Source organism: Alexandromys fortis, unplaced genomic scaffold, assembly GCF_014885135.2.
Source record: "Alexandromys fortis isolate MF-2015 unplaced genomic scaffold, M_Fortis_MF-2015_v1.1 scaffold_12, whole genome shotgun sequence".
NCBI classification, from domain to species: Eukaryota; Metazoa; Chordata; class Mammalia; order Rodentia; family Cricetidae; genus Alexandromys; species Alexandromys fortis.
In genome coordinates this window covers 14,905,464-14,926,549 of record NW_026067937.1, presented here as the reverse complement: position 1 = coordinate 14,926,549, position 21,086 = coordinate 14,905,464, and positions in this window count along the sequence as shown.

Here is a 21,086-nt window from a genome sequence, read left to right as displayed (position 1 = left end):
TTTAGTAAGCTGTCTGAAGACAACATGGCTCGTTGGTAACTAGAGTCTCCTTCTATTCTATGGACCATCTCAGTCAGAACTAGGGTAAGAAGGATCAAGGGATTTGATGCCAATGCTCACAAGGCTACTTATTTCCTGGTCCCCAGAGAGCCTAGGTTAGACACTCTGCCTATCCTAATCACACAAACCTGCCATGTGTTACTCGCCCTGGCTGGGTTTTCCATACATGGTGGCTCCTACGGGAAACCTGGACATTTTCTTGAACTACCACCCTCAGACAGATGACCTAACTCTGTGAAACTCCAAGAAATTAGCAACCTACTGTGGTTACAGAGACAGTTGTAAGCCGGCTTGTTAGACTGAAAAACACCAAACCACATCACTGTGAAAGTGCACTGCACCCAAGCATTTTAAAAATCACATCTATGAGATAGGCAGAAGGTCACATAACTATCTTCCAAACGAGGAAGTTGAAATTCCTCTTGCAGTGTGAGCCAGTATGAACCCCAAGAACAAGGAGCTTGTGGGATCATTACATCAGGCCAACTCGTTAAAACAGTTCTGCATTCAGTGCTAGTAACAAGTGACGATGGGGACCTTAGCTCTAACTATTTTCCCAATTTTGTGTTTCATTTTGACACCATGATTGTGTTAACAATAGGAGCTGCCTTCAAAGTTACTTTGGGGGGCTTTAAAAAAATAAGAGAATATTAAACTTCACAGAACAAGCTAAAGTACACAATTTTCAGATAGCTGAATCAACAAAACAGCAGAATTCTAGCAATAGTTTCTAAATAAAATGGGCCTTTTTCATATAAACCTATTAATGGTATTTTCAGTGTCCTCCTTTATGAAATAAAAAATGGCTGGTTTAAATGAAAATTATTTGTTCAGATGATTTTGAGCATCACAAAATGAACCAGTGTGGGGCAAGATAAGTACCTGCCTAAGTAGGATGAACTCTTGTTAATTTGAAAGAAGAAAAATAAGATATTATTCAATGGTCAGAATTATAGTTTATTTTAAATTTTTTTATATTACGTATAACATTTTTTAAATTTTTTTATTTATAATACGTATAACATTTAATATTTGGGAAAATTAATGAAATTAAATAGGTATTTGAAATGTTACAGATCAAAGTAAGATCATGTTGTATAATAATAAATTTTAATACAAAGTTTCATGTTATTTCACATACATTAAAAATATTTCTCAAATAACATAAAATTTTTCAAATGCCAGCCACAAAATTATAAAGTTAAAACATATCTGTAGGATGTCATTTTTTAAATTAACAGGACATTAACAGGTTATCTTAACATTTTAAGAGGTAAATTTCGATTGAATTCTTATACAAGTTTACCACTGTGCTAAGAACAAACAGAAAAATATCTTGATCTGTTTTTTCGAGGGTATTTATATTAGAAGTAAAATATTAGGATAAAGTTTTATGAAAAGTTCTCCTACTTTTTTTTACATGTATTGGGTGTGCACATGTGAGTGCACATGTTTAGTGTGTGAGAATTACGAGTGCACATGGGTGTGGAGACTGGAAGTCAGTCTCAAGTGGCTTCCTCAGTTGTGTGTCCCTCTCTTTTATTTTTATTATTTTGAGCCAGGGGCTTTCCCCGGAACGTGGAGCTCACGGGTTAGGCTGGGATGGCCCTGGATATCTGTGATTCTCTGAGTCCGCAGCTTGCTATTCTAAACATACACCCTGGCCCTAGCTTTTACATCCCTGCCAGGGATTGGTATCACAGCCTCAGGCTTGGGTACTGACTGAACTACTCCTCAGCCCCAAGTCATAGCCATGTTTTATATAAATGTAATATAGTCGGGGGTGCAGATTGCCTCTCATTCCAAAAAGGCAAAATGTCAATGAGCAAAAATGAAGTAGGCTTTTATTTTTATTTACTCTTTTTTTCAGTGCTGGGGTTTGAACTCCCTAACATAAGTATGTATTAGGCAAGTGCACTAATCTGAGCTACATCTCCAGCCCAAGATGTTTTTTTTTCTAATACTAATCCACAGAATATTAAAATATAAATGATCATTCCAAATCCACTTCTAAAACCTGTCATGGCCAATCTCCATCTTCCGGCTTGCCAGCTTGTGTGAGTACCCCAGGAAACCAAATACACACAAGTCTACTTGTGTATCAGTTCTGCTCCGAAGGGGAGTTTCTCCCTCACACTAACACAACAAAAACTGATTGGATCCCCAACAGGGCAAAGTGCTTGGGAACTATATAAAAACAAACAAACAAACAAAAAACTTACAACCTAAGGTTTTCTTTTTCAATTTTAAATTAATATTAATATTAAGTTGTGTTTGTGTAGCAGTTTTTATATCAAAACCATATCATAGGTTCAGGCCTATAATCCCAGGGTTTGAGAGGCTGAAGCAGAATTGCAAGTTTGCTGCCAGCAAGGGGCTACAAGGTGAAACTCTACAAGATGAACCCTACAAACACCAAACCAACCTTAACCAACACCAGCAACAGAACCTAGAAAGCTAGTCCAAGGGCCTTGTCTACGCATGAGTCTGCTTGCATACTACCGTCGGTCTCTCCTGCCAGAGAGCTTGCCCGGTGTGCACATGGCCCTGGGCTTCCTCTTCAGTGCTATCAAAAGCGTGTGGAGGGGTGGGCATCATTAAATGAGGTTGTCCGTCGGTAGCTTGGAGGGGAACTGGGATTACATGGAGTTCAGTGACAGACAGCCTGCTGAGGGTGTGCAGAGCTGTGGGTTTGTGTCTTAGGGGGAAAAAAGACAGCAGGAAGCAACAAAGGAGAAAAAAAGGAGAAATTGAGAAAAAAGGAAGGAAGAAGGAAAAGGTAGGATGAGTTGCTTAGTTAAGGCTGGGGATGTAGCTCAGTAGTAAAGTACTTGGAAGATAGAAGCAGGAGCAGCTAGCCCTGGTTACACATCAAACTGAGGCCAGCCTGGGCTGCATGAGACCTTGTCTCAAAAGAACATCAAAAACAACAAGTAAGCCGGGCGGTGGTGGCGCACGCCTTTAATCCCAGCACTTGGGAGGCAGAGGCAGGCGGATCTCTGTGAGTTCGAGACCAGCCTGGTCTACAAGAGCTAGTTTCAGGACAGGCTCCAAAGCTACAGAGAAACCCTGTCTCGAAAAACCAAAAAAAAAAACCAAAAAAAAAAAAAAACAAAAAACCCAACAACTAAAAGTAATATTAACATCAAAAATGAAATGTGGGTAATAGTGAAGCTATACTGCAGACATTAATGGTTTTCTTAACCGAGAGAACAAGTATCTCAGAAAAGCACATGAAGGGAAGTTGGTCCCTGTCCATCTTGCTATGCTATGATTCCAAGTGTGTTTCTGGGTATGCACAAAGCCATGCATGATCCACACCCAGCTGCTCAGAGGCTTTGGTGATGAGCATCTGCCTTTCACAAGAAACCTATCCAGGCTAAGACCCGATAGGCTCATCTTCAGGGCTGTGTTGGAAACACAACAAACCTAAAGGCCCAGCCAAGGAGTGAAGGCTCTCCTCCACCTGCCAGACCGCAAACTCAACCTGTGCCTGATGCTGTCTGTGTTCCCTTTCGTTCTGAAACCCACAATTAGCTCAACCAAGCTATCGGTAGACATAGCTGTCACTCAGATTGCCCACGGCTTCTTCCAGCTCTTTCCTACCACCCTCAAAACAACAGGGGCAGTGTAAACAGCTTTCGAAATAAGCGCACCTAAGGTTTGTTAGGCATCCATTTCCTAATTCAATCAGGGCACCAAGGAGATAGCAGGGGACTGAGTTGCACTTGGGCACTAAGCAAACCTAAATCTCTGCTTGCATAACTCTTGAATTTTTCTTCTTTCAATTATTGCCTTCCAAGACCACCCTGGGAAGGTTCTGCCAGATGTCCTGACTCTTTGGAAGGCCCAGATTGGCCTGTGCACATTAGTGGAACTGTAATTTAACTCTAAACGTGCGCTTGAGTTTTTAACCCCTCACAGATGTTTTCACATAGAAATGGAAACCTGAATATGGTAGAACACCTGCTTAGCATGTGGGGCAGGGTTCCATCCTCAACACCGCTGACAGAGAGAGAGAAAGAGGGAGAGAAAGAGGGAGAGGAAGAAGAAGAGCAAGAGGGAGAGGAAGAAGAAGAAGAAGAAGAAGAAGAAGAAGAAGAAGAAGAAGAAGAAGAAGAAGAAGAAGAAGAAGAAGTGCTTAGTTGCTTAGTGCAGGGCGTATTTAACTGTTTACAAAGTGCATGTATCAACTCCTGTAACTAAACGTAATGCTATGAAAACTCTAACATATTACTGTTGTCCTCCAATTATTTCTGAGAGATTGCAGCAAAACAGATGGGAATGAAGGAGACCTGAAGGAAGACCGAGATCACAAGGAAACACTAATGTGGCCTCAAAGAAAACCCTGCCCATTCTGAACGAATACCAGGAGTTTACTAACAGCAACTAACAAGGAAAGGGACTCAGCAAAACCAGAAGCTTGGGAAGCACTCATGAGGCGAGAAGTCGGTTCTGTGGCAGAGTTGGGCAGCAGAACGGCAAAGCTCCCATTGGCAAACCCAACTGTTCCTCACACCTCCAGAGCTCTGGAAAGAAGTCAAGCCCACCCCGAGAATTCTCACTGAAAATTATAAACCCTGTGGGAAGAAAACTGCAAGGATTCTGCATCTGCTTTTCCCTTCCCACCATAAAACATCTGGAAGCAGCTGCTGAGAGAAGCAGAGAAATGTACCAGGAGGCAGAGTCTGGCAGGAGGACATAGATCTCCAGCTAGACGTCATCTGTCTATCAAAAGGAGAAAGGAGATAGAGCTGCTACCAAGTCAGTGGTGATTGCACTGGCACAGGGTACCCAGAAACATCCTCCAAAGGAAAGGGCAGAACCCGAGATGTCTAACAAAGACCTCTGGAGAGGCCACCCTCTCCCCTCACCCTCAGTCAGTCCCCAACGTCCAGAGAGGACAGCCTCTCCCCTCATCGTCAGCCAGTCCCCAACCTCCAGAGAGGACAGCCTCTCCCCTCATCCTCAGTCAGCCCCCAACCTCCAGAGAGGACAGCATCTCCCCTCATCGTCCTTAGTCAGTCCCCAAAAGAAAATAAAAACCAGCTCTTTAACTATGGTGCCTAAGGAAAAAGCCAGATGACATTGTGAGATGGGGTGAAAAGGTCACAAACACTGAAAGCAAGTACATCCAGGCTGGCAAGATGGCTCAGCAGGTGAAGGTGCCTGTGGCATATACCTGTAAATCTGTGCTCCATCCCTGGAACCCACATAAAGGCGGAAGGAGAAAGTCCTCTGACCTACACACATACACACATGGGGCTGTGGCACACACACCAACACAGTTATCATGCATGCGTACACATATACACACACAATTACATTTTCTAAAAATAAAAATACATGGGTATAAAAATAATATGAGAGGCTCTGTCTCGAAAAACAAACAAACATATGTAAGAGGGAACTGCCTAAGCATAATCATGATTTTAAAAATGAAATGACATCAAGGTAAGACATGTCTACTCACCACCACCTCCCCTCCCCAGAAAGCAACACACACAGAGACAGACCGAAAAATAAAATTCAGGGCCATGGAGATGGCTCAGTGGGTAAAGGGTGCTAGTCAACATGTCTGAGAACTTTAATTCAATCCCCAGAACCCAGGTAAAAAATAATTAACAAAAAATCTGAGGTGGCGGTGTGCATCTGATATCCCGGCACCCCAAAGTTGAGATGGGAGGGAGCCAGGAGCATCACCTGGAAGTCCTTGGGCCAGCTGGCCTCAAGTGTGCAGCATCGTGAAAGATCTCCCAAAAGTTGTCTACTGCCTTCTGTGTCTGTGCAATGGCACACATGCATCCTCCCAAGCAACAATAAATAGATAAAATGTAAGAAACGAAATAGAAAAACGTCATATGTGCATCTAACTGAAGATTAGCCCAACGCAAGCACAAGTTCATAAAATGACAAAATAACAGGATGAAATGGGGGGAGGGAGTGGCTCTGAAGAAACAAACAGATGCTCAAACAATGTCATTTCAAAAATTAACAAATAAAAATGCCAAAGAGTACAATCAACCCAGTGTAATAGAGAGGATAGTCACAGACTTATGGACTAAAACAAAATTATGTAAATGAAAAGGGCAAATACATTAAAGAAAATCAAGGAGAAGCCAGTAGACAGGGAAGAATAAAGATGAGAACAAAACAATATTTATGATTATAGGTGTCATTAGAGGAGCAAAATCAACAAATAAGGTAGAAAAAGTATTTAAAAAGTAACAGAAGAAAATTTTCGTTAAAGTAACCACCTCTAGGTAGTGTTTCTTATAAAGCAGGCATGATTCTGTGCACTCTACATACAAATAATCCCAGCAGCTCTAAGAGGTATGTATATTATTCTTACAGATAAACAATTTGGTCTGAGATATTTAGAATGTAAGTGACTTGTTGGAGCCTTCCAATAAATACTATTAAGCTTGGAAAAACTTACATCCCCACCTTACACATTCTCACTGTGTAAGCCCAGTCTTTTTTTTTTTTAAGACTTGAGTTCTGGAAATATTAAATTATAAAGCCCACAGCTTCAAAGTACAACATCAGGGCTAAAAACAAAAAGGACTTTTTAGGTATTCAGTCACAAAACGTAGATGTGAAACCACGAGAAATAATCGCGCAGGCAGCTTGCTTCCCAGCAAAACTCAAAACTGAGATGCAAAGGAAACTGCTCGCTTTCTTCAAACAGTTTGGCCCAAGAACAGGAGGCTTTGCAATGCAGAGGCAACGTCTCTAAATGAGCTCAATGAAACAGGACCAATGAGCGCCTTTAGAAGAGCAATGTGTTTACAACGAAATCTAGCCAGTTAAACAATAAAATAAAATAACCCAAGAATGGAGAAGATGCAGCAAAATAATACAGTAGAAAGAATAAGTTCTAGAGAACAGCTATGAATTATGGGTATGTGCAAGAACGACACAAAACTTGATAATGCACAAATAAAAATAATATTACTAGACACCACTAGTAAAACTAATAAAACTAGTAAAACAGAAGCAGAACGAAGGAGAAGCAGCTCAAGGAAGAACCTTGGAAGCTCCTCATTTACATAACATGAAATAAATCAGTGCCCAACACCAATCCTGGGTAGGGAAAGGCCCCCTGACACCTGTTAAAGCATTTCCTAACCCTGCAGAGCGCTAGCAGGGATCCTTTAAGAAAGGATGTGCCCAGAGATAAGAAATGCTTACTTGAACATTCTTGACCCATTTTCCTCTTTGATTTTAAGTAATACTGCATGTCATATTTTTGTTTTACAATATAGCAGGACAAGCCCGATCCTATTTTATGTGAGGCTAATAATATCTTGAGGGTCTCTATCTCTCCATGAACACCCACTCAATTCTCCATCTATTTACCTGAACCTAGACATGCAACGAACTACTTTTTTACTTATTTTACAGTGATGGGAGCTAGAACCCAGGACCTTGTGCAGACCTAGTCAGCTCCCTACCCCTTCATAGTGTCTTCCCATACATGGTGCCCCCTACATAGTGCAAACTTGAGATCCTCCTGCCTCCCTCTCCTCAGTGCTGCTGTTATAGGCCACTCCTGGCTACACACACTTCCTAAAAGCATAGTCACTAAGGCAACAAATAATAAGAGGACTTTTATATAAACAAGGAATCACAGATTGGGGAGCTGGACAGGACTTATTACTTCTTTTGTTTTATAACGTAAATGAAATCAGAGACATAGATATGCAGACACACAGACACATACACATCAGTGGGAAGAGTTTTGTATTCTATTCCAGCGATACTGTATTTAGTAGGTTGTCTATTTTCTTATCAGAAAATTAAATAGTACATAGTACAGTAGACTATTTGTAAAAGAAAGGGCTTTGTTTATTTGTTTGGTGTGTGTTTTAAAACATTACATCCCCTCCTTTCGCCAGAAATAACTAATCATCTCAGCCATTAGATAAACACCATTCCAGGCTTCCCCTTTGCTGATATAAGAAGTAGCAGATGGACAGATAGAGGGTTGAACAGTGATATTACATATACTATTTTAACTAATAAGATACCGTTTAATTCATAAGCTGTGGTATTGTCTAAAGTAACTTAAGAAATCAATGGCAGAATCATCTATAAAAGCAACCCTTTGAAATATATACTTTATATATTCCTTTGAAATATATACTTGAGCATCTACATGCTGATGTTTAATTGCTTTCTTGAATGCCACCTCTGCTGCTTTGGTATGTATATATAAGTTCTACTCCCAGGTCCATGTGCGTGACTGACCCACCGGGTGTAGCTACTCATACTGTCTTTATCTGCACCCAGACTCTGACGTGGAAGGCCTAATGCAGGGATGTCAGAGCAAAGGAAGTGTGGATGGAGTCGAGAGGATAAGAGAGGAAGAGCGCTTAGGTGCAGCGATCTGGGTTCCAGTGTGTGGGCAGAAGTGGCAAACAGGCAGACGAGGCCTCACAAGAAAACGAAGCTTGAAGAGCAGAGGACTGCAGGCTGGCATGAAACCGTAGCAGGATCTGCTCTGCAAATGCTTTGACATACACCGCTGTGAGCAGAATCGGGGGTGTGAGAGGGGTAGATCAACCTCCCTTTCGATCCATTCATAGCGAAAGGGCCCAAAACAAGACTGCAAAGCAGTGTTTAAACAGGGGGTGATGGTACATGCTTGCAACCCCACTGCTGGGTCATCAGAGACAGGAGGAACTCTGGGTCTCACCTGTAGGCCAGCCCGGTCAAAGTCATGAGCTCCTAGCCCAAGGTTAGAGAACGTGTCTCAGAGAAACAAGATGACTTCCAAGGACCAACAACCCCACACATACATGTGCACTCATGAAAACCCAAACACATCACACACACACACTCGTGAACACACAAACACATGGCACAAAAAAAGTATTCTTAAAGAGGCCTACACCTACTACACCTGGGACTAGGACAGTTGGCAAGGTCCAGGTGGCCAAATGAAAAGATTTTCTATTTCATCTGGGGATGCAGTTCAAAGGCCTTGAGAGTAACTCACCGAAGGCATAAGACATGTAATTGTGAAGACATCAGATATTTAAAGGCCATTTTTCTCCCCAAGCTGTGAACATTTTTCATACCAGGAGGGACACACAGTGCATACAACAGCAGGGGACCCAGGAACGTTGCTGCTTTTCAGTGCTGTTTTATTTTGTTTTGTTTACTTGGTTTTTGTTTTTGTCTTGTCCCCCCCTCCCCGAGTCAGGAGTTTTGACTAGTTGTTGGGATCCCGAGTTCCACAGGAGTTCCTAATTAGTGCGTAACACACCGCTCCTCACAGGGATCCAATCTTGTAGAGATTGTAAAGCATTGCCACTGTCCTGACTGGACTTGAAGCCATGAGAAGAAAGAGGAGAGAATAAATAGGAAGTGAGGAGGAAATGAAGAAAGGAAAGGATGGGGAAGAGGAAGAGGGAGGACAATAACGACCTCCCTTAATGATCAGGACCAATTGAGTCACCTGCGGGCTCTCTGCTCCTTTTGCTTGCCCTGCCAATCACTCTTCAGTGATGGAGCTGTAGCTCAGTTGGTCATGTATGCCAAGCATGCATGAAGCCCTGACTTAGACACATGGAACTGCATAAAACAGCATGGTTACAGGGACATGCTTGTAACCCCAGTACCCGGGATGAAGCAGCAGCATTGGGTCATCCTTGAATGTACAGTGAGTTTGAGTACAGCTCCGACTGCATGAGCCCTGTCTGGAAACACCTCTTCAGTCCTGTCACCAGAGATCTACTCCTCTGGTCGGATTCTTTGGTGGCTCTCCGTGGCCCCTCAGAGTTGATACCAAGTCCTTTGCTCAGGACACAGCTTCCTCTACAAGCTGGCACCCTTTGGTATCCCTTTGATCCCTGTTTCTGTTCTCGTCACCCGATGTCCCAGTAACAAAGCCCCCCCCATTTGCAGCATACAGTGTGCACCCACCACTGCAGGTTACTGTGGAGTCCAACAGCCAGGCACACCCTCGCTCTTTATCTTTCTATCCAGATCCCACTCATACACAAGCCCGAGCTCCCAATGCTCCCCATCCCTTGAGCTCCCTACAGTATCAGCTTCTGCAGACTTTGACCTCGAGTTCTTACCCCATTCATTTTGCCTTGAGTTTTGATTTAAACCTGCCCCTGTAAGTGGCAAGTGAGTGAACATTTGTAGACCTACTATGAGACTTTCACAGTCAGTATCTAATGTATCCTGGGTTGCTGTATTGTCTCCAGGCCTAACTGTTTGAGTTCCACACACCCCCTCAGAACCAGCTGGGTGGAAGGAGTTCACTGGCTGCCATGGGTTATCCTCTGACATTTACATGCGTGCAGTGACACGAGCATCCACACACGACATGCAGATATAAATACATATGAATGCTTGTGTTATACTGAAAAGAGAAGGGGTCTGTTTGAAACTTGAACTTCTGCAGATAAGAGATCCCCAAAATGTTTCCTTTGAGGGACTTTGTGGTAGCATAGGAACAAGTTAGCTAGATTAATCCAATCGGATAACCTAGAGACAAGACAGACAGAAAGCAAGTCCCTGATAAGCCTGTCTTAGGAAAATACCGTAGCCAGGAAATGGCATCATCTGCTTTCCTTCCTCCTTTATTTCTTTCTTTCTGATCTCTTGATGCTGCTTCTTCTTGTTTACTCCATCCAGGATCTCAACACCCCAACTCCAGAACACTCACTCCATCCATGATCTCAACACCCCGACTCCAGAATACTCCATCAGGAACTCAACACCCCAACTCCAGAACAGTCCATCTGGGAACTCAACACCCTGACTCCAGAATACTCCATCAGGATCTCAACACCCCGACTCCAGAACACTCCAGCTCAACACCCCGACTCCAGAACACTCCATCCAGGACCTCAACACCCCAACTCCAGAACACTCCTTTAGGAACTCAACACCCCAACTCCAGTATTCTCCATCCAGGAGCTCAACACTGTATCTCCAGTCTGCTTAGAGTGAGTTCTCACTAAGCCAGTAGGTTCTTATTCCAGACCAGTTATGAATTCACTAATATTCTGTGAATATTTGAGGCAAGATGGGCTATGTGTGCTTGCTCAGTTTTTCCTGGCACAAAAGAAGGACTATGAACTGGACAGTCTTGGGGGCCTCTATCATTTTTAGAAAGTACTTAATGGTTTATGACAAATGAGCATATGCAAAATGAATAAAGAATGAATTCATCCTTCAGATTAACTGTGACAGGGCAGTGGGGACTCTCTCTTCCTGTCCCTCTCCACTGTCCCCAGCTTGTTTATGTGTGAACTAATGCTCTGTGTGTGTCTTCTTGTTTGAGGAAAGGGAAGAGAGATAGAAAGCTGTAAATCTATGAGAGCACATTATTAAAATTGTCTTTCATTTGTGCAATTGAATACCTACATGCAAATTAACATTTCTTGGTTAGTCCACACTTAGAGTTATCATGTGTTTTTTGTCAATGTTAATGAGAAACTAGTGAAGACTAATTTTAAATAAATTAATCTTATGATAGAAGATCACTTGAAAAATCCACAGTCCTGCAGAATCCAGCAATCAACATCAAGAAGTGACTTGCCTTCATATACATCTAACAACATCCTCAAGGACATCATGTCGGAAAAATGAATGATCGAATTAACAGGGCTGCCGGGATGGCTTCAGCAAGAAGAAGCCCATGACAGCTGATTTTGGTTAGATAATCAATGGAGGCTTGCTACTAGCCAGTTGATCCAAATTCAGCTATTTTTTTTTTTTTCAAAACTATCAATTGGACTTTCCCTTAGACAAGCGCGTTTGAGTCAATGCAGAATCTGTACAGGCACACTCTGATCTGCCACACAAACTCCACGTCAGGGGCCTTCATAAACAGGCGAGAGCCTTCAGCTTGACGTTGGTAGAACCCATGACAGACGACTCCCCCCAACACCGCAAACTTCAGATGCAGAAAACCCTGTGACTCTTCTGCTGGATTAGGGAACTGAAAAGAATCTCAGGGTCTCTGCACAGTGAGGGTCAGCGAAGGTCAGGCTCACACTCACGCTCATTTACACAAACAAGATGCTGACTGAGTCCTGGGAGTCCACCAAGGCCATCTCACCCAAAGCCATATCACAATGGCAGCAAATTAGAACTCCTACAGTAGGCCCCACGAAAACGACCCTGACTCCAGAGGACTGTCAGTTTGCTCGAAGGAAAAGGTATGTGCCTTGGACAAAGAGAATTCTGAAATTAGAGTGATCTATTCTGATCAGAGAGTTTGGGCAGTGTAGGGAACAAGATGATAATAGATTTGTGAAGAACAAGGAAACAAGCAACTAGTGAGCGCAGGTGAACCATTACCTAGGATGCTAACAAAGAAAGAGCAGGGTGAATTTTTTGTTTGACAGTGAGGACCACCTAGCAAAACATGGGCGGTGCTCGCTCATAAGAGCTCACAAAACAGCAAGCTTTGAGTTCAATGCCATTACAGCAATACAATTAAAAAAAAAAACAAAGAAAACCAAAATGATTAATACATATTTTTTTTGCTCAAAAATTTAAATGCAATATTTTGAAGACTCTTTTCTCGGGAATTTTGTTTTTGCTCTATTAAATGCCTCTCCTAAAACCAAATACATATTTTTCTATTGATTTCTTAGATATTTTTGGTAGAAATTGCTAGCATTTTGTTTCCTGAGAGAACCTTTCCTAAAGATGTAGTTTTTAAAATCCATAACATTAAAAATGATTACTCCTTCCTCAAGAATTGAGTGGTTATAGAGTAATTAAGATTCTAAAAAGTTAGCGTTCTTTATAGCTCTCAGAATGTTTTTAATTATCAGGCAGAGTGCGCTGACTTTTCTCTTCTTATTCTCGTCCCTAAGTGAGAAGGGAAGTGGTGAGTGTGGGTCATGTACTCCAGAGAGTGGCAGCTTGGATGTTTACAAAAAAGAGGATAACAGATTTAACAATAGTGGGGTTTCAAAATCAACTTAATATATCAGCTCTAATATTTTTGTGCACAGTGCTGGACTTTAGGCACGCACATTCCTTCAAGAAAACAGTGGTATGAAAAGTCATTTGCCATGGCATACAGACGGCGTGTTTAAACCTCTCTCAGACGGCACAGAGAGACTACGTGTTTAAATCTACCTCAGATGGCCCTCTAAGTCCTAGTGCTGTGGTCAGGCAATTTTCTTTTCCGTTTTCATTTAAAATTTTCGTTTTGAAAATTGGCATTTCTGGCATTTCTCATTCTTTTTTTCCTCAAATTTCTCACATGAATAACAAAATTATCAGTAAATAATAATTGAAGGCTACAAATACACAATTATATCACCAACTGTTCTCCCATTGATCTCAAGGTACTCTACAAAGATAAAATCAATTTCTTTTTCTTTTTACAAGATTTAGAAATTTTTGACAGTTGTGTTTTTTTTTAAAGCAGGATATTCTAAAAGGGCTTCTCCTAGGCCATACTTTGGTGTCTCCTGTATTCAAGGCTAGAGACTGAAATTTTATTCGAAGGTAAAATTTTGGTTTACCATTGTTAGCTATAACTGTATAATACTATAATGAAGGTTTTTAAAGAATCAAAAGGGTTCTCACAATTACATCAGATTTGAGGGTAACTTACTTTTGAATAAAAGACTACCTCATGTCAGAATATGGCTGATATTTAGTTATGTTATGTGATAGGTCTCTTCTGATTTAAGTGAATTTTAGAGTTTCTCTTTTCTAATTCACCCTGGGCCGGCATGTAGCCCTGTGCTCACACTGAATTTTCCCAGGCACGAGGTTAAATTTCCATCTTCTAGATGAGGAATATGAGCTTGGATCTTTGTCTCTATGTGTGTGAAAGAGAGCGAGAGGGCGCAAGCATCTGCACAGTTGTATACTTGTGCATACACAAAATAGCCATTATGAAATTAACAACATGTACACCCACCCTGCTTGCACAGTTTCAGGGCTTCTGCCAAGTCATTGAGCTCAGCTGAGCTGTTGAAGTCAGCTGCCTGTACCTGCCTTTGTCCTTTCTGGTGTGGCTCCTGCTGAGTGATGTACTATTCTCTCATCCTTGCAGAATTTTATGAGACCTCATTCTCCTGAGAATCTAGTCTATTCTCAGTAAATGTACATTAGTCTTCAAGAGCCCATAACATTAAAACAAAAAACAACAACAAATAAAAGAGCCCCAGCCCCTTAAAGAGAAAAGGTAGCAGGAGTCGACTACCCTCTCTAACACAACACTTTCACTTGGAAAGAAATCCTCTTTCTAAGACACGATTTCCCCAGGAATGGACGTGTGAACAACAGACAGAACGATGGGAAAGACTCAGGTAAAGAAAGATAGTGCCCCTGCTCATGCTACCTGCTCAGAAACGGCAGTCCAGAAACCCAGCAAGTTTACAATGATCTCCATCTCCTAATTGGCTTCCTTTCATTTTCTCTCTGCCACAGCAGAAAACACATTTAAGTGCAACAAGTGCCTGGACACATTCAAGGAAGAAAATAACGAACAATTTGTGAAATTTTGAAAAACCTTAGTTGGAAAAAAAATCTGAGATTTAGATTTTTTATTTTGTTTTTTTTTAAATAGATTTTAAATTTATAATCATTTATGGAAATTTTCTTTAAACTTCATTAATTCTGGAGTGTTATTTCTGAATAACTTTCAGAATTTGGCAATTTAATTTGTTACAAGACTTTCTTGCATTTAGAGAGAATATAAACATCCTCTAAAAGCAAAACTGGAGTTACTATTAAGTGTCATTTGTAAGTATAAACATCATGCATAAAACAATTTGAATATGTCATGCTAAGGCCTATAGACTTATAATTTATAAACATCAGAAATAAATTCAGAGTGAAAATATAAACTTAAAAACTATGGTGTTAAAATATACTCTCAGTTTAAGATTTTATTTAAAAAAATATTTGATCAGTATCTATTTTTCTAACTCCCCAAATTTTTTGGTTTTTATTATTATTATTATTATTTTATTTTTAACTCCACAATTTTTAACTAAAACAGAAATAGTGACTTCAAGTTAAAGAATGAGTATAAGCATCAGAAAATGGCACATTTCCCTCAAACAAAAACATAGGTGAATGAGCATGTACTCTGTGGAAAGCTGTGTTTCCTTAGATCAGGTGAAAAGTTACTATTTTATAGTCACAAATAAAATAACTTATGAAATATTTGAGCTCTGATAGAAAAATAACTTTTACTAATTTACCTTTAGTATTAAACAAGTTGTCAATGCAGAAAACAAACACACAAAAAAGAAGAAAAAGAAAAAAAGCAAATAAATAAAATTCCCTTTTAAATCTTAGATTAGCTAAGAGGTATCTGACTGAGAAACACAATTTTAAACTGAAAATAAAAATCAATGATATAGTTCAATTTTGAGGACTTCTTTCTTTCAAAAATGCTTCCCTTTCTCCCAGAATTTTAAACCATCACAAAATAAAGAAAAGCTGCATAGCTAACAGCTAATCCTCAAAGAAGCACTGAGCCTGTTTATTTATTTTTTCTTTGAATATCATTTGCTTGTTATTTGGCAGTTACTGTTTTCCTGACTCCTCCACATTTCAATGCAGCTATGCTTTGTGTGAAACTAGCTGAGACAGGTTTTCTTCTTCCTACTGGCTACCTGAGGGGTAACTTTGGGAAGAAGCATCTACGATTTGAAAGGATTTTTATCTTTGAAAATAAAGAAAGATGTAAGATTGGGTATTCATTTCTATTACAGCTTTAAATGCTTTCTTAAACTTTTGTTTTATAAACAGCTTGCAACAGATTTAAATTTAGAAATCTATCCATACAATTGTTTTCTTTTTTTTCAGAGTTTTATTACAAATGATAGTTTCTGTACTCTGTTGCCTATATATACATTTTCCTTTTAATTTATAAACTAAACATAAAGAATTTACTGATTGGAAATTACTTTTCTTTTTTCATTAAACATTGCCTCCTTAACTGCAGTTTTACTGCTCAGATAAAGCAGGAATAAAGGAATTAATCTTAAATGTACAGGAGGCTAAATTACTTCCTGGCCTTTCTTCGACTGACAAAGACAGTGTCTTCAGAAGATTTTATTTGGGTTCCTCGACTCTCCCTGTATTTCACAGGCTTTCTGCTTTGCTTTTACTTTTACCCCTGGCCCAGTTGCTCTGGTTAGCTCCCATTAAAGTGGAAAGAAATCTTTTTAATGAAAAAATATCATTCCCCTCAGTTGAAAAAAAAAAACAAAAAAACAAAAACAAAACTAAAACCAAAAAGCAAACAAACAAAGAAAATGATAACAAAAGCCAAGGTGCTGCTATGTAGTTAGAACTAGCCTCTAATTCATAAGCCTACTCCAAATGCTAGAATTACGGGGCATTTAATTTGTTCACTTAGGACCAGAGAAGCCCTACCTGCCCCCCCCCCCCGTGTGTGTGTGTGTGTGTGTGTGTGTGTATTTATGAGGACTGAACCCAGGCCTTGCACAGACTAGGCAAGCTCTCATCACTAGATTACATCTCTGGCTTTTATTTCTTGTTTTTATTTTTTATTTTTTTAAAAAAAAAAACAATCCTCAAATCTGGACCTTAAAGACGAATTACCCCTGGAGATTACAACTCACTTAAAGGGTTAGCTTAGACAATCTTCCAGATGACACCTTAAGCATACAGTGCGGAATAAGTCACTGTGATTTAGCTAACCAGAGTCTATGACATAGAGGCCAGGAAGCTCTGGGCAGCATAACCCAATGAACAAAATTTGAGAAAGCCTGGTCTAGTTCAAACACTGATAGAGACCACAAATTATAGAGTATTCTCTTCCCTCATGACATCTAATGACTTTCTAATTACTTTTCTGCTTGCTCATTCCTCATCCAGTACCTCCCTTATGTAGATCTGGGTCTGGAGGGACCTGTCTCACCAATATAAACAGCCCATATTGATCGACACCATAGTGCAGGCTGAAGGTCTAGACCGACATCTCATTTCATCTTTCCAGCAATCTCATGAACTAGGTACTTTCAATGTCTGTGTTCTACGGGTGAGGACCTTAGGATCAGAGATGTAAGTTCCAGCCATGCAGTGGATCGGGGCAGTCTTTGGCAGGAAACCTAATCCTTGATCTTCTAAGTTCATTGCTGTAGACCGTGAACCCCCTGTTTCCCCCAGCTACTACCTACTGCCTCATCCTCCAAAGGATGCGAAGAGACAACAAGACCACTCCTTAGGCTGTGCTTGACACATCCCCGAGCTTCTGTTTACACTGTGCAGAAAGAAAAATGACTGAGCAGAAGCAGTGAGGATGGACTCTGTTTTAAATATAAAAAAGCAATAATATGGCAAGGTCTGTGAGAGAAGACGCCAATATGTATGCAAACTAAAATGAAGAAGAAAATAGTCCTCGAGGCTCCAAACCAAACCCCTGAGTATCTTTTTCTTGTCTTTGGAATGTTTTAGCTGTACTTGACAGGTTTGAGGTACAAATGGAGGCCTTGGCCCTTAGTTTTCTAGAATTATCCAGAAAATGTAGAGTCTACATTCTATTCTTCCTGTAATCAACACTGATGTTTACAGCCAATATGCAAAAAAAGGAAAAAAAACCCAAAAACCAAAAAACAAGGAGGACAAATAATGTGGACCAACATGAAGAAAACAAAGATTCAAGGGGAGAACCAAAAGATCACAGGAGTCACAAAGGTTTCTGAGACTCTGAGAAGTGAATTTAGAAGAAGAAAACACTGAAGAGAAATCATTTGTGGGAGGGAGGGAGAAATCGCACTCACAAAAGCATGACTTCGGTTATTCCTTGGTAGAAATCGCGCAGACTCTAATCATTTAGCCCTAGCACTTGACTCTGAGGGTGAAGAGCAAAAGCCTTAGACTGGCTTTTGTCCTGATCAAAGGGTGGATTTGTTTGTTTGTTTTGCTTTTTAAGGTGAAAGAGGGGTTTTCAAAAATAATTGTGATTAAATTCAGTCATTAAAAAGAATAACAGGAAGTCAGAGCATTAAGTGGGATGAAACTGGAAAACAGCCGTCTACACGAAAACATACAGAGGGGCAGAGAAGGTTTCCTACCAGCCCCTCTGACTTGTTCCTGGCCTGAAGAGTCCTGGGCACTGCCAGGCTACAGAACAAATGAACAGATGCTTCTAAGAAAGATTATTTTTTCTCTTTCACTCTAAGAGTAGCTCTGGTCCCATAGCTTCTGAATCTATGAACTAAGCCTTTATGACATTTCTACATGTATTAGTTGGGAGGGAAAAAAAACCAACCATTATAATAGCAGTAAGAATAGGAATAGCTATACTGAGTACTACATAGAATGTGCTCTATGTGCACAATCTTATTTAATTCTTGCCAGAATGTGATAGCTGGTGTCACTATAATCCCCATTTTACAGATGAGGAAATTGAGAAAATAAAAACAAGCAGTTTATCTTCTATGAATTCTTACCGTTTAACTTCACAGCACCAACTCACTGCTTTCTTGTTTAAGTTCAAGGACTAATATTGAATACGAGCATCTAACCTTCCTACCACCCAAGAACAGATATGTCAACATCTGATCAATACTAGAGTCAGAAAATGACCTGATCTCCTCTCTAAAAGGCAGAATTCTGAGGGTCCTAAAAGAGAGATGAAAAAAAAAATCTCTTAAAGACCAGAACTAGTATGAAACCTTTGCCCTCTGACCTTTCCATGTTAAGTTAAGCCTTTAGCAGGCCTGATTTCAAGCTGCGTGTAGCTTAGTGGTAGAGCACTTAAGCATCAATCAGAAGGTCTGGGCCTTTATCTTCAGCACCACAAACAAGTAAATGAACAGCCCTCTTCATAAAATCATTTTCTTCTTCTTCAAGACATTAACAGAGCTGTGTGCCATAAAATCCATAAAAATCTCAAGCTGTCAGTTCCCTAACCTCACAGGGCTGTACTCTCCTTTCAAGGGATCCTTTGAGAGGCTCTGGCTAGTTGTGACTTTCCCTAGTGGTCAAAATCACTCAAGAAAAGCCTTGCAACCATAAGGCTTGTGGTTCACTGCACAGCATCATATAAACTTGTCTTCTCTTCACCAACCCTCAAACTCTGCCAAAAACACTGCCCGAAAGGTGGATTATCTCTTCAAGATCCCCAGAACTAGGCTGGTTTGGACATCAGCTTCCCTCTTCTTCCACATCTTCTTTGTTTCTTGGTTATTGGATGTCAGGCCAGGCCCATAATTGATCTAAACATGTGCACTAGTAAGTTCCAAATGCTTGTTCTCAAAAAAGAAAGGACCAAACATCACCACACACACACACACACACACACACACAGAGAGAGAGAGAGAGAGAGAGAGAGAGAGAGAGAGAGAGAGAGAAATGGTGAAGCTAAGTTAGAAAAAAAAAAGGAGAAAGGGAAGAAGGGGAAGAGGGAAAGAGTTAAAATCAAGATTTGATCATAAACCCTAAACTCAAAGCTTAATATCATAAAATGAAGGTCTATGAAGACCAGAGAAACATGGGACCCATGGAGACCTGGGGCATATTGAGATCCCTGAAACATTTATAAAGTATTTATACTTTTCTTTTCAGGAACGTAGCGTCTATTGCTTTCATCAGATTATTACAGGGAGAATACTTTCTTTATGTCTCCAGTGCTTTAGAAGACCTGATACACATTGTGGGGACTCAGAAAGTCTTTGTCAACTTTATACTCAATACCAGCAGAAGCAGTACATGGAGGAGAGGTGTGTGAACGCCCAGCGTCCATGGGTCTGAGAGAGCCCACATGACCTCTGGGCCCACATGCTGAGGATAGAAATCACACGGCATCAGAATGGCTGCTATTGGTGAAAGCGCATGAGGTGAACACAGTGGAAACCGATCTGGGAGAAGTGCTAAAATTTAAATTTCTAACTGACTGTGGCAAATAGCTATCCCATTAGCAGGTGGTCTTCAGAACTGACTGGAGAAAGAAGAAAGAGGGAGAGAGAAAAGAAAAGAAAAGAAAAGAAAAGAAAAGAAAAGAAAAGAAAAGAAAAGAAAAGAAAGGTCTGTGAGATGGCTCAGCAGATAAAGGAGTTGAATGTGATTCATGAAACCCAATGGTGGAAGAAGAGAACTTCTGATTCCTATGCACATGGGCTGTAACACGTGTATAGCCACACACACACAGTCATAAAAAATAAGTAAATATAAAAAAGAGAACACAAGAATAAGAAAGAACAAAACAGAGGAACAAGAATCAAATAGATCTCCCAGTGGTGAGAAGGTCCCTAGGGGAATTCAAACAAGGCCTACAATGCTATTTGCCAGATAACAATGTAGCCATCAGGCAAGACTGCTAACCAAGCTACTCTGCTCCTCGAGAGAGAAGTGTGGGAAAGAGGGGTATTTCCCTCATCAGGTTCCTTTCTGCTGGCAAAGGCTTTGAAAATGACCAGCCCTGAGATTCCATGACACAGTGACTTTCTTGTGCTGAGACTTGCTCAGAACCTCAAAGTAGTGTCTTGGAAAAGAAGGTTAGGTTAATGCCTAACCTTCTATCAATGCCTCCAAGATGTTCCTAGCTACAGAGACTTGCTATAAACACTGCCTTTGAAACCTTGCACCCTAAATGCAAGTCATTTGTTGGGGAAAGAAATCCGTTATGACATACTATATTATATTTATGAATAATTTCTATGGTTTGGTAATGATAGGTATTATTTAGTGGCTGATAAATGAACCCAGAGTAGACTATTTGGGTTGGAGTCCAAAGCTAAGAGATCTAGCTAAAATTACATAAGCCACTTGTTTCTTAATTTATAAAATGGAGAGACTGGCATGTATGTTTATGTTATATGAGACTTTCCATCTTTTACATACCAAATACTATATCTAAGTTTGAAGTTTAACCTATCAATGGATTCTTCCAACGTCATTAAAACAGGTTAATGCAAGAAAGCCATATTTCCCTAGTATTGCGTTTTTAGCTGTCCTCACAGGGCAGCTGGAATATCAGTTAAGGGGGAAGTGGATTGATCTTAACTTCTTAGAATTAACATAACCTATTTCCCAAAGGTAGA